At 57.5% G+C, this 13,239-nt stretch overlaps 1 pseudogene; it reads right to left on the reverse strand.

Annotated features, from left to right (window-relative positions):
• Positions 1–1,352: 1,352 nt before the first annotated feature.
• LOC138834990 (arylsulfatase L-like) lies at positions 1,353–12,995 on the reverse strand (annotated as a pseudogene).
• Positions 12,996–13,239: the final 244 nt, after the last annotated feature.

Here is a 13,239-nt window from a genome sequence, read left to right on the forward strand (position 1 = left end):
TTCACTAGTGGGCGGGACCTCTGGGTGATGGGCACCCACAGCGTCCATAGAGCTAGCCACGAAGAGGCGTGGCTTCACACATATCGACTCTCCAGCTATTGGCTTAGCAGGGGGCGGGGCCCAGGGATGATTGACAACACGCCCTGCCTTTCAATATCACCCAAGGAAGAGGCGGGACTGGACCCCCAGCTTCCCTGGGCCGGGCCAAAGGATGGAGAGACAGGCGTGTCAGCCAATAAGAGCGGGGGCGTGGCTAGAGGAGTCCCCGGGGAAGCCAATGGGTCCCTCCCTCCAGAGAAGACCCGGATGTCGTGCAGGTTCAATGCATCCTAGGCCTAGGGAGACACAGACCTCCGACCTCGACTTATCCTACCAGGATAAGGAGCTATAGGCCCATCTGGGTCAATCTCTGGAGAGGTCATTGGGGTCCCCTGGGACAGGCACAGAAGGGGAAGAGGTCGCAGGCCTGGTCATCCACCCATCCATCCACCCAACCACCCCCACCTCCCTTAGAGTGGTTCAACATCTGGGTACCCCACATCTCCAATCCCACTGGGCCAATCTGAATCCGAGTTCAGGTAGTTAGGGGCGGGACTGTAGTGTGAGGTCCAATCAGCAGCGAGTTGGATTTGTGGGGGGGGGGCTAAGGGACGTTTCTTACAGCTGGACCAATGACAAGTGAATTAGGAAAGTGAGGACGGGGCTTTCATGGAATAGGCCAATCAGGTGTGAATCTAGGTGGTGGGACGTCCTGGAGGAGGGCGAGACCAAGCCTGTATCATAGCAATCCACCGGAAATGGTCTGAAATGGAAGGCGGGACTAGTCCAATACCCTAGCAACCACTGGAAATGGCCTGAAATGGAAGGTGGGACCAGCCCTGTATTCTAGCAATGACCGGAAATGGTCTGAAATGGAAGGCGGGACCAGTCCTATACCCTAGCAATGACTAGAAGTGGCCTGAAATGGAAAGTGGGACTAGTCCTATACCTTAGCAATGACCAGAAATGACCTGAAATGGAAGGTGGGACTAGTCTTATACCCTAGCAATGACCGGAAGTGGCCTGAAATGGAAGGCGGGACCAGTCCTATACCCTCTGAACGGCCTGAAGTGGCCTGAAATGGAAGGTGAGAGTAGTCCTATACCCTAGCAATGACCGGAAATGACCTGAAATGGAAGGTGGGACTAGTCCTATACCCTAGCAATAACCAGAAGTGGCCAGAAATGGAAGGTGGGACCAGTCCTATACCCTAGCAATGACCAGAAATGGCCTCAAATGGAAGGCAGGACCAGCCCTGTATCCTAGCATCAACCAGAAATGACCTGAAATGGAAAGCAGGATCAGTGCCCGGCCTCTGACCCCCGTGACCCCTAACCCTGCCGTGGGGTGCGGTGCTCACGAGGTTTTATTGTGTGAGAAGTTAGAGGACATAGGCCCGGATGTGACAGGGCCCCAGATGGGAGGCTGGGGAAAGGCCACGGATGGGAGGCCCAAGGTGGAGGTCCAGGATGAGAGGCTCAGGATGTGAGAGTCCCCGGATGTGGGAATCCCTGGGTCTGAGAATCCCCAGATGTGAGACTCTCTGAATGTGAAAATCCCCGGATGTGGGAATCCCCGGATGTAAGACTTCCCCAGATGTGAGAATCCCTGGATGCGAGAATCCCCAGATGTGAGAATCCCCGGATGTGAGAGTCTCTGGATGTGAGATTTCCCCAGATGTGGGAATTCCCTGGTCTGAGAATCCCTGGATGTGGGAATGCCTGGATATGAGAATCCCCGGATGTGGGAATCTCTGGATATGAGAATCTCTGGATGTGAGAATCTGTTTGTAGGAATCCCCAGATGTGAGAGTCTCTGGTTGTGAGAATCCCCGGGTATAAAAGTCCCCGGATGTGGGATTCCCCGGATGTGTGAATTCATCCCTGGGAATCCCCGGATGTGTCAGCAGAAGTGAGAATCCCCGGATGTGAGAATCCCTGGATGTAGGAATCCCCGGATGTGAGAGTCTGTATGTGGGAATCCCCGGATGTGGGAACCTCTGTATTTGAGTATACCCGAATGTTTAATACCCGGATGTGAGTCCCCGGATGTGAAAGTCGCAGGCCAGGATCTGCCGTAGCCCCGGGCAGTTGGGGGTTGGGGGTCGGGTCGGGGTCAGAGGTCGGGGATCAGGCGGTCGCAGGCGCAGAGTGGTCCGGGCGCGCAGCAGGGCTGCAGGCGCGGGTTCCAGGTGTTGTGTGCAGGGGCGAGGGGCGGGGCCGCGCGGGGGCGGGGCCACGCGGGGGCGGCGCGTGCACAGCATCCAGGCCACCGTGGCCTCCACGCGCCTGCGCGTCGCCATCGGGCCCCGCAGCGGGCGGGTCTCCCCCGGGTCCACCGTCAGGTCAAAGAGCAGTGGCCGCCGGTGGCGGGTCATGCGCTCCCCGGAGCAGGCGCAGGCAGGGAAACCGAGGCAGGTGCCCGAGCCCGGCGGGTCGAAGCGCGGAGTGGCGAAGTGCAGCTTCCACACCGTGCGGCCTGCGGTGGGGGTGGGGGGAGTAACATCCAGGGCCTCACATCCGGGGATTCCCATCCGGGAATTCACATCCAGGACATCACATCCGGGGATTCACATCAGGGCATTCACACGCAAGACCTTACATCCGGGGATTCCCATCAAGGACCTCACATCTGGGTATTCACATCTGGGTAGTCCCATCTAGGACTTCACATCCAGGGATTCACATTCAGGACCTCACATCCGGGACCTCACATCCGGGGATTCCCATCCAGTACCTCACATCTGGAGCCTCACATCTGGGAATTCCCATCGGGGACTTCACATCCGGGACTTTACATCCGGGGATTCCCATCTCATGCCTTCCATCCAGGTCCTCACATCCCGGGATTCCCACATCCGGGGATTCCCACATCCACCCCCAGGCCTTGCATCCGGGTCTCTGCGTGCATGCATGCAGCTCCCTTTCCCACCCCGGGGCCCGGCGGAGGTGGAGGCACTCACTTGGGCGGTCGAACCAGCGCACAGCGTGCAGCCGGGCCTCGCAGTAGTGCAGCAGGAAGTCGTGGCCTGCGGCCTGCGCCATCCCCAGCAGCGCGGACATCAGGTTCCGGCCATCCACCTCCCTGCAGGACCCGGATGTGCAGGCTTCTGAGCACTCAGAGACCCGGATGTCCAGGCCAGAGCCCCCAGAAACCCGGATGTGCAGGCCAGAGATCCCAGAGACCTGGATGTCAAGGCTTGAGCATTTAGAGACCCGGATGTGCAGGCTTCTGAGCCCTCAGAGACCTGGATGTGCAGGCTTCTGAGACCTTCATGACCCAGATGTCCAAGCTCCTGAACACTCAGAGACCAGGATGTGCAGGCTTCTGAGCGCTCAGAGACCCGGATGTGCAGGCCAGAGATCCCAGAGACCCGGATGTCCAGGTTTCTGAGCCCTCAGAGACCCAGATGTGCAGGCCAGAGCCCCCAGAGACCCGGATGTGCAGGTCCAAGACCTAGGCCTCTGGTCTTACAGACCTGGATGTGCAGGCCTGAGGCCTCAGATACCCGGATATCCAAGCTTCTGAGTGCTCAGAGACCCGGATGTGCAGGCCAGAGATCCCAGAGACCTGGATGTGAAGGCTTGAGCATTTAGAGACCCGGATGTGCAGGCTTCTGAGCCCTCAGAGACCTGGACGTGCAGGCTTCTGAGACCTTCAAGACCCAGATGTCCAGGCTCTTGAACACTCAGAGACCCGGATATCCATGCTTCTGAGCACCCAGAGACCTGGATGTGCAGGCCTGAGATCCCAGGATGTGCAGGCTTCTGAGCCCTCAGAGACCCAGATGTGCAGCCCTGAGCCCTCAGAGACCCGGATGTCCAGGCCTGAGTCCTCAGAGACCCAGATGTACAGGCTTCTGAGTTCTCAGAGGCCCGGATTTGCAGGCCTGAGCCCTTAGTTACCCGGATGTAAAGGCTTCTGAGCCCCCAGAGACCCAGATGTCAAGGCCTGAGCCCCGGGTCTTGGGTCTCAGAGACCTGGATGTGCAGGCTCCTGAGCCCCCAGAGACCCAGATACGCAGGTCTGAGCCCTCAGAGACCTGGATGTGCAGGCTTCTGAGCCCCCAGAGACCCGGATGTGCAGGCCTCAGCCTCCCCCCCTTGGGATCCCCGAGGCCCAGGATGACCCCCCTTCCCCCCCACCCCGTGGGGACCCAGGCCGGCGAACTCCTACCTGTCCGCTGGAACCCAGCCCCCGGCCAGGTGCACCACAGTGGGGAACAGGTCCATGAGGCTGGTGGGCTCAGGCACCAGGCGCCCTGCGGGCAGCATCCCAGGCCAGCGCACCAGCCCAGGGACCCAGATGCCGCCCTCCCAGCCGCCCATGCCTTTGCCACCTGCAAGGGGGGGGCAAAGGGCAAAGGTCAAGGGGCGGGGGCGGGCCGCGTGGGAGGCCCCGCCCACCCTGCCTCAGTTTCCCCCTCGCCTCGGTGCACGCTGTTGGAACCCCCGAGGCGGGTGCCCCCAGCCCGGGCCTCAAGCGAGGCACCGTGGTCCGACGTGAAGTAGACGAGGGTGCGGCGCCCCAGCCCCGCACCGTCCAGCGCCACCAGCAGTCGCCCTGCAGGGGGAGGAAAATGGGTCCATGCCTCAGTTTACCCCCAGCGTCCACCGTGCCTCGGTTTACCCCCAACATGCACCATGCCTCACTTTACCCCCAATGTGCACTGTGCCTCAGTTTACCCAAATGCACTTTGCCTCAGTTTACCCAAGTGCACCGTGCCTCAGTTTACCCCAACCCGCTGACCCCGTCCCAGTGCCTCAGTTTACCCCCATCCCGGTGCCTCAGTTTACTCAACCCACTCACCTCATCCCCGTGCCTCAGTTTACCCAACATGCCCAGTGACTCAGTTTACCCAAATACACCGTGCCTCAGTTTATTCCAATACCCAGTGACTCAGTTTACCCAACATGCACCGTGCCTCAGTTTACCCCTATACGCGGGCCTCAGTTTACACACATCCACCGTACCTCAGTTTACCCAAATGCACCGTGCATGAGTTCACCCTGAACATGCACCGTGCTTTAGTTTACCCAACATGCACCGTGCCTCAGTTTACCCAAGTGCACCGTGCCTCAGTTTACCCCCAACATGCCCAGTGACTCAGTTTACCCAAGTGCACCGTGCCTCAGTTTACCCCAACCCATTGACCCCGTTCCCATGCCTCAGTTTCCCCCATCCCACTCACCCCATCTCCGCGCCTCAGTTTCCCCCAACCCACTCACCCCACCCCCGTGCCTGTTTCCCCATCCCGCTCATCCCGTCCCTGTGCCTCAGTTTCCCCATCCCACTCACCCCACCCCCGTGCCTCAGTTTCCCCCATCCCACGCACAGTGCCTCAGTTCTTCCCCTCCCTGCACTCACCCACCATCCAGTCGAGCTCCTCCACATTGTTGCCGTAGGCGCCGTGCGCGCTGCGGCCCCGGAGGGCAGGTGAGGTGACCAGCAAGACGTGGACGTGGAGGAAGGAGATGAGGAGAAGGAAGGGGCGGGCCTGGATCCTGCGGAACCACGTCAGACCCCGCCTCCATCATCAATAAACTCACCGATAACCGACCTGATCAGGTATTGCCAATAATCGATCAGATGATTGATAATCGATCCTGATCTGATCAGATAATACCAATAATCGATCGTGATGTGATTGATAATACCAATAATCAATAGAGATCTGATCGAAAATACCAATAATTGATCGTGAACTGATCAATTATTACCGATAATCGTACAGATAAGATCAGTTATTACCAATAATCAAACATCATCTGATCAATATGACCAATAATAGAACATGAGCTAATCAGATATTACTAATAATCGAACAGGATCTGATCAATAATACCAATATTTGATCGTGATGTGATCGATAATGCCAATAATCGAACATCATCTGATCAATAATACCAATAATTGAACATGAGCTGATCAGTTATTACCAATAATCGAACATCATCTGATCAGTTATTACCAATAATCGATCATGATCTGATCAATACTACCAATAATCGATCGTGGTCTGATCTGAGGTCTACCAGATGTCTCTACAGATCTACTAGATGGAACATCCAGGGACCTGAGGTCTACCAGATGTCTATAGAGATATACTAGCTGTAACATTCAAGGATTTGAGGTCTACCAGATGTCTATAGAGATCTATTGATGGAACATCCAGGGATTTGAGATTGACCAGTTGACTTTAGAGATCTACTGGATGTACATCCGGGGATCTGAGGTCTACCAGATGCCTATAGAGATCTCCTAGTGGAACATTCAGGGATTTGAAGTTGACAGTTGACTATAGAGATCTACTGGATGTACATCCGGGGATCTACCAGTTTACTATGGAGATCTAGTAGATGGCATCTGTCCCCCTCCCCGACCCCAGGCTGACCTGTGGATGAAGGCCTCAGCCTCCCGCAAGAAGAGCCCCACACTGGCCTCGAAACTCAGAGGCTGCTGGATGACCTGGTGATCCCTCATCAGGAAGCAGTCGGTGTGGACGATGAAGACACCTAGGAGGTGGGAGGTGCAGGCCAGGAGCAAGGCCCCACATCCGGGGCCCAGCACCCAGGGCATCCAGCGCAGGCCCAGCAGGCCCGTGAGCTTCCCAGCGGCCAGGCAGAGCAGGGAAAGCAGCAGCAGCTGCGCCCCCCAGGTCCAGGGGCCCTTGCAGACGCGCTCCCTTCTCCGAGGGCTCCGCTTGCAGGCAGTCCCCCATCAGGGTGAAGGGGACCCCGAAGAAGGAGTCGAACCCGTGGTTCAGGGGGTGGTGGCAGTGGTCAGTGGGGGACTCACAGTTGAGGTCCAGGTGCCATTTGCCTGGAGGGGAAGAGATGGATGGATGAGCGAATGGATGGGTGGATGGGTGATTGGATGGGTGGATGGGTGGATGGATGGATGGATGGGTGGATGGATAGATGGATGGATGGATGGATGGGTGGGTGGATGGATGGATGGATGAATAGGGGAATGGGTGGATGGATGGATGCACAGTGGATGGATGGATGGGTGGATGGGTGGATGGATGGATGGATGGATGGTTGGATGGGTGGGTGGATGGATGGATGGATGGATGGGTGGATGGATGGGTGGGTGGGTATATGTATGTATGTATGGATGGATGGATGGGTGGATGGATGGATGGATGGGTGGATTGATGGGGGATGTGTGGGTGGATGGATGACTTCTCTCTTACCTATGAGGCCGGTGGCATATCCCTGCTCCTGCAGGATCTTGGCGAAGGTGATCTCGGAGGTGGGCAGCCCGCCCGACACGGCCGCCCACTGCAGCACGCGTGCCCCGTTGGTGGTCACCATGCCTTCCAAGAGAGAGGAGAAGGACCCTAGGTCAGTGATGATGGCATCCTGGGTCAGGAGGGGGCATCTAGCACCTTCAGGGGGAAGGCCTGCTGTGTCTGGGATAGTCTGGGACCTGCCCACCCGGGGTGGAAAGGACCCCAGCCCTGTGAGCCCCCGGGGGAAACCAATATGGCATCACTTCCGGTTTCCTGGCGGTTCAGGGGGGAAGTCCCAGAGTCTCAGGGATTTGAACTAGAGATCCTCAGAGTAGTCCTCCCCTCCCTCTGGTGGACCACAGTGCCCTAGATGTTGGGCCTCAGTTCCCTGGATGTTGGACCTCAGGTCCCCGGATGATGGAGTTCAGTGCCCTGTATGGTAGATATCAGGACCCCAGATGTTGGACTTCAGTTACCCGGATGTTGTAGCTCAGTTCCCTGGATGTTGGATCTTACTACCCCGATATTGGAGCTCAGATTCGGGTATGTTGGCCCTCAGATCCCCAGATGTTGGAGCTCAGTTCCCCGGATGTTGGGGCTCAGGTTCCTGGATGATGGATCTTAGTACCCCGGATGGTGGATGTCAGGTCCTCAGATGTTGGAGTTCAGTTCCCAGAATGTTAGGCCTCAGATCCCCGGATGTTGGGTCTTAGTACAATGGATGTTAGAGATAAGGTCCCTGGATGTTAGAGCTCAGTGCCCCGGATGGTGGTGCTCAGTTCACCGGATGTTGGGCTTTAGATCCCTGGATGTTGGGTCTCAGATCCCCAGATGTTGGATATCAGGTCCAGGGATGTTGGATCTTAGTACCCCGGATGTTGGCTCTCAGATCCCCGGATGTCCCGCCCCCACCTCCCCCCCACCGCCCCCTCTGTTCCCCGGATGTCCCCCCCATACCGACCCAGGTGCACAGGGTAGCGTCCCGTCAGGAAGGCTGCGCGGCTTGGGCTGCAGACGGACGCTGCCGCCAGGTGCTGGGTCAGCCGCACGCCATCCCGGGCCAGGCCGTCCAGGTGCGGGGTGCTGTGGGGGGGGAGAGGGAAACTGAGTCACAGCCAAGAACATACGGGGACCTGGGGTCTAACATCCGGGGATCTAATGCCCAACATCCCAGGAGCTGAACTCCAACATCCGGGGCCCTGAGATCCCACATCCGGGGATCTAAGATCCAACATTCGGGGACCTGAGATCGCACATCCGGGGTACTAAGATCCAACATCTGGGGACCTGAGGTCCAACATCTGGGGACCTGGCATCCAACATCTGGGAACCTGAGGGCCAACATCTGGAGATCTAAGATCCAACATCTGGGGCCCTGAGATCCCACATCCAGGGTACTAAGATCTATATCTGTGGACTGGGCTCCTACATCCGGGGATCTAAGGCCCAACATCCGGGGACCTGAGGGCCAAACATCCGGGTATCTGATCTCCAACATCCGGGGACCTGACATCCAACATCCGAGGTACTAAGATCCAACATCCGGGGAATTGAATTCCAACATCCAGGGACCTAACATCCAACATCCAGGGATCTGAGGTCCACTAGATGTTTATACAGTTCTCCTGGTGGAACATCCGGGGAACTTAGCTCCAACATCCGGGGATCTAAGGCCCAATATCCGGGGACCTGAGGGCCTACATCCAGGCAACTAAGATCCAACCCCTGGACCTGAGCTCAAAAATCCGGGGACCTGCTCTCCAACATCTGGGACACTAAGATCCAACATCCAGGGATCTGATCTCCAACATCCGGGGGCCTGATCTCCAACATCTGGGGTACTAACATCTAACATCTGGGAACCTGATTTCCCACATCTGGGGTATACTAAGATTTAACATCCGAGGACCTGATCTCCAACATCCGGGGATCTGATATCCAACATCCGGGGACCTGATCTTCAACATGCAGGGAACTGAGATCTACATCCTGGGAATTGAACTCCAACATCCGGGGACCTAACATCCAACATCCGGGGACCTGAGGTCCACTAGATGTCTATACAGTTCTCCTGGTGGAACATCCGGGGAACTGAGCTCTAACATCCAGGGTACTAACATGTAACATCCGGGGACCTGATCTCCAACATCCGAGGACCTGACATCTAACATCCGGGGTACTAACATCTAACATCCAGGGACCTGATCTCCAACATCCGGAGCACTAACATCTAACATCCGGGAACCTGATTTCCCACATCCGGGGCATTAAGATCTAACATCCTTGGACCTGTCCTCCAACATCCGGGCCACTAACATCCCAAATCCGGGGATCTGATATCCAACATCCGGGGTACTAATATCTAACATCCGGGGACCTGATATCCAACATCCGGGACACTAAGATCTAACATCCAGGCAACTGGTATCCTACATCTGGAGGAATAAGATCCAACATCCGGGGTCTGAGCTACAAATCCGGGGTACTAATATCTAACATCCGGGGACCTGAGCTCCCACATTCGGGGCACTAACTTCCAACATCTGGGGACCTGAACTCCTACATCTGGGGCACTGAAGTCCAATATCTGGGGACATGATCTCTCACATCCGGGGGTACTAAGATTTAACATCCTTTAACCTGATATCCAACATCCGGGGCACTAACATCCAACATCCGGGGACCTAGTCTCCAACATCCGGGGTACTAATATCCAACATCCGGAGAACTGAAGTCCAACATCCCGGAACCTGATTTCCCACATCCAGGGCATTAAGATTTAACATCCGGGGACCTGATATCCAATATCCGGGGCACTAAGATCCAACATCCGGGGATTTGTTATCCAACATCCACGATAGTAACATCCAACAACCGGGGAACTGAGTTACTAGATGTCTATGCAGTTCTCCTGGTGGAACATCCAGGGATCTGAGCTCCCACATCCGGGAAACTAAGGCTCCACATCCGGGCCTCCCCCTCTGCTCACCGCAGGCTGTGGTTCCCGAAGCTGCCCAGGTCGCCCAGGCCAAGGTCATCGGCCAAGAGCAGCAGGAAGTTGGGGCGCAAGGGGTGGGGCCTGCGCAGGGGCCAGGGGGGAGGAGGAGGAGGAGGAGGAAGGCGAGGGGTGGGGCTGCGCAGCCGCTGTGCGACCTGAGGAGGAGACAGAGGAGGAGGAGGGGTGGATGGGTGAATGGAAGGGTGGATGGATGGATGGATGGGTGAATGGATGGATGGATAGGTGGATGGGTGGATGGATGAGTGGATGAGTGGATGGGTGGATGGGTGGATGGATGGATGGTTGGATGGATGGTTGGATGGATGAGTGGATGGGTGGATGGGTGGATGGGTGGATGGATGGATGGGTGGATGGATGGATGCACAGTGGATGGATGGATGGGTGGATGGATGGATGGATGGGTGGGTGGGTTTATGGATGGATGGGTGGATGGATGAATGGATTGTTGGGTGGACGGATGGATGGGTGGGTGGATGGATGGATTGATGAATAGGTGGATGGGTGGATGGATGGATGGATGGATGGGTGGATGAATAAGTGGATGGGTGGATGGATGGATAGGGATATGAATGGATGCATGGATGCTTGGATGGATGGATGGATGGATGGATGGATGGATGGATGGATGGATGGATGGGTGGGTGGGTGGATGGATGGTTGGGTGGATGGATGGATGGATGGGTGGATGGGAGGAGGGATGGAAGGACTCCCCCTCCCTCCAGGCCCTCTCCTGACCAACATGGCTTCCAGGATCGCGTACTTCCCATGATGCTCCCGGTTTCCTGGAAGAGAAGGCCGGAAGCAGGAAGTGGGGAAGAGCTGAGGAACATCCGGCCACCCCAGGGCCAGGCTGCTGTTGCCCCCACCAGTACATCAGCCCCTCACCTCGTCTTTCCTGGCCTGTGGCGGGACCCTGCAGCCCCCACCCCGGGGCATGGTGGGACATCCGGGGGGGGGGCTCCAAAAAGCAATCGAAGCCCCCTCACCCCGGGTCCCCACACCTCTCCCCGTGTTCCCCAGAGGACGAACTTACATCCACAGTTCTCTGCCATCAGCTCCTGGGCCTGCTGCTCTCCCTGCCAGCCAGGAAGCTGGCAGGGCTCAAATGTCCACGTCACTCCAGCAGCCAGAACTCACAACCCCCCTCCAAAATAAAAGTCCCCTTGTTCCTTGGAAAGCACCACATCCCCCCTCCAAAATAAAAGTCCCCTTTGTTCCTTAGAAAGGAACAGGATGTGGTGCTGAAGGTGAAGGTGGGGAAGGAAGGGAAAAGCCCGGAGTTGCTGGGCTGAGCGCCAAGAAATTGCCAGGCCTGGCAGAGGCAGGAGGAAGGGGAGGAGGGAAACCTCGAGAACTACATGGAGGGCTGCAATAAGAGTCAGGACCTTCAGGGAGCGTGGCCAGTGCCCAGGGGGTGTGGACTGCACTCAGTAGGGCGTGGCCAGAGCTCAGGAGGGAGTGGCCTGGGCTGGGGAGGAAGTGAGGGACTCAGGAGGGCGTGGCCTGTGCTGGGAATGTAGTGAGGGTCCCAGAAGGGCGTGGCCTGTGCTAGGAGCGGAAATGAGGGCGTGGCTTGTGCTGGGCGGAAGTGAGGGTCTCAGGAGGGCGTGACCTGTGCTTAGGAGGGCGTGGCCTGTGCTGGAACTAAACTGAGGGTCTCAGGAGGGCGTGCCCTGCAATGAGGCGGAAGTGGGGGTCTCAGGAGGGTGTGGCCTGCAATGAGGCGGAAGTGAGGGACCTATGTGGGCGTGTCCTGTGTTGGGAAGAAAGTGAGGGTCTCAGGAGGGCGTGTCCTGTGTTGGGAAGAAAGTGAGGGTCTCAGGAGGGCGTGGCCTGTGCTGGGAATGTAGTGAGGGCCCCAGGAGGGCGTGGCCTGTGCTAGGAGCGGAAATGAGAGTGTGGCCTGTGGTGGGCGGAAATGAGGGTCTTAGGAGGGCGTTGCCTGTGCTGGGGCAGAAGTGAGGGTTTCAGGAGGGCGTGGCCTGCGCTGGGGCGGAAGTGAGGAAGAATTCCATCAAGAAGCAGCAGGGCTGCTTTATTGCCTCCGAGTCTAGGAAAGGACCCCAACGGCCCAAAGCGCAGCTGGCGCCCGGGGCCAAGGTGTGGAGCGCCCGCTCCGCCCACATCCGGGTTCCACCTCTCACATCTGGGTCTCAACCCCTCTCATCTGTGTCCCAACCCTCAAATCCGGGTCCAAACCCCACACATCCGGGTCCTGGCGCCTGCCAGTGGACCTGGAGATGTGACATCCTGGTACTCGCCTCCACGTCTGGGTTCCCAGACCTGGAGATCCCTAACATCCGGGTACCCACCCCATATCCGGGTTCACGGACCTGGAGGTCCCTAACATCTGGGTACTCACCCCACACCCAGGTTCATGGACCTGGAGGTCCCTAACATCCGAGTACCCAGCCCACATCCGGGTTCACGGACCTGGAGGTCCCTAACATCCGGTCTAACATCCGCATCTCGGTCCTGGACCCTCAGTGGATGTGGAGGGACCTGACATCCGTGATCCCCATGCCACATCCGGGTCTTAGACCCTGTCAGTGGAAGGAGAGGAGCGTGACATCCGGGACTCCACACGCCACAGCCAGGCCCGTGGATGTGATATCCGGGTCCCGCCCAGCACACATCCGGGTCCCTGCCACAGTCCACATCCGGGTTAATGGACGTGGACTTACATAACATCCGGGTTCCCCATGCAACATCCGGGTCCTGGCCCCTCAGTGGACCTGGAGATAGGTGACATCTGGGTCCCCCAGTCAACATCTGTGTCCTGGCCCCTCAGTAGACCTGGAGATAAGTGACATCCGGGTCCCTGACGCCATATCCAGGTGAGTGGACACGGAGGAGGGTGACATCCGGGTCCCCCAGTCCACATCCGAGTCCTGGCACCTCAGCGGACCTAAGATAAGTGACATCTTGGTCCCTGACGCCACAT

Source organism: Dipodomys merriami, unplaced genomic scaffold (genome assembly GCF_024711535.1).
Source record: "Dipodomys merriami isolate MVZ:Mamm:240054 unplaced genomic scaffold, mDipMer1.0.p SCAF_220, whole genome shotgun sequence".
Lineage (NCBI taxonomy): Eukaryota > Metazoa > Chordata > Mammalia > Rodentia > Heteromyidae > Dipodomys > Dipodomys merriami.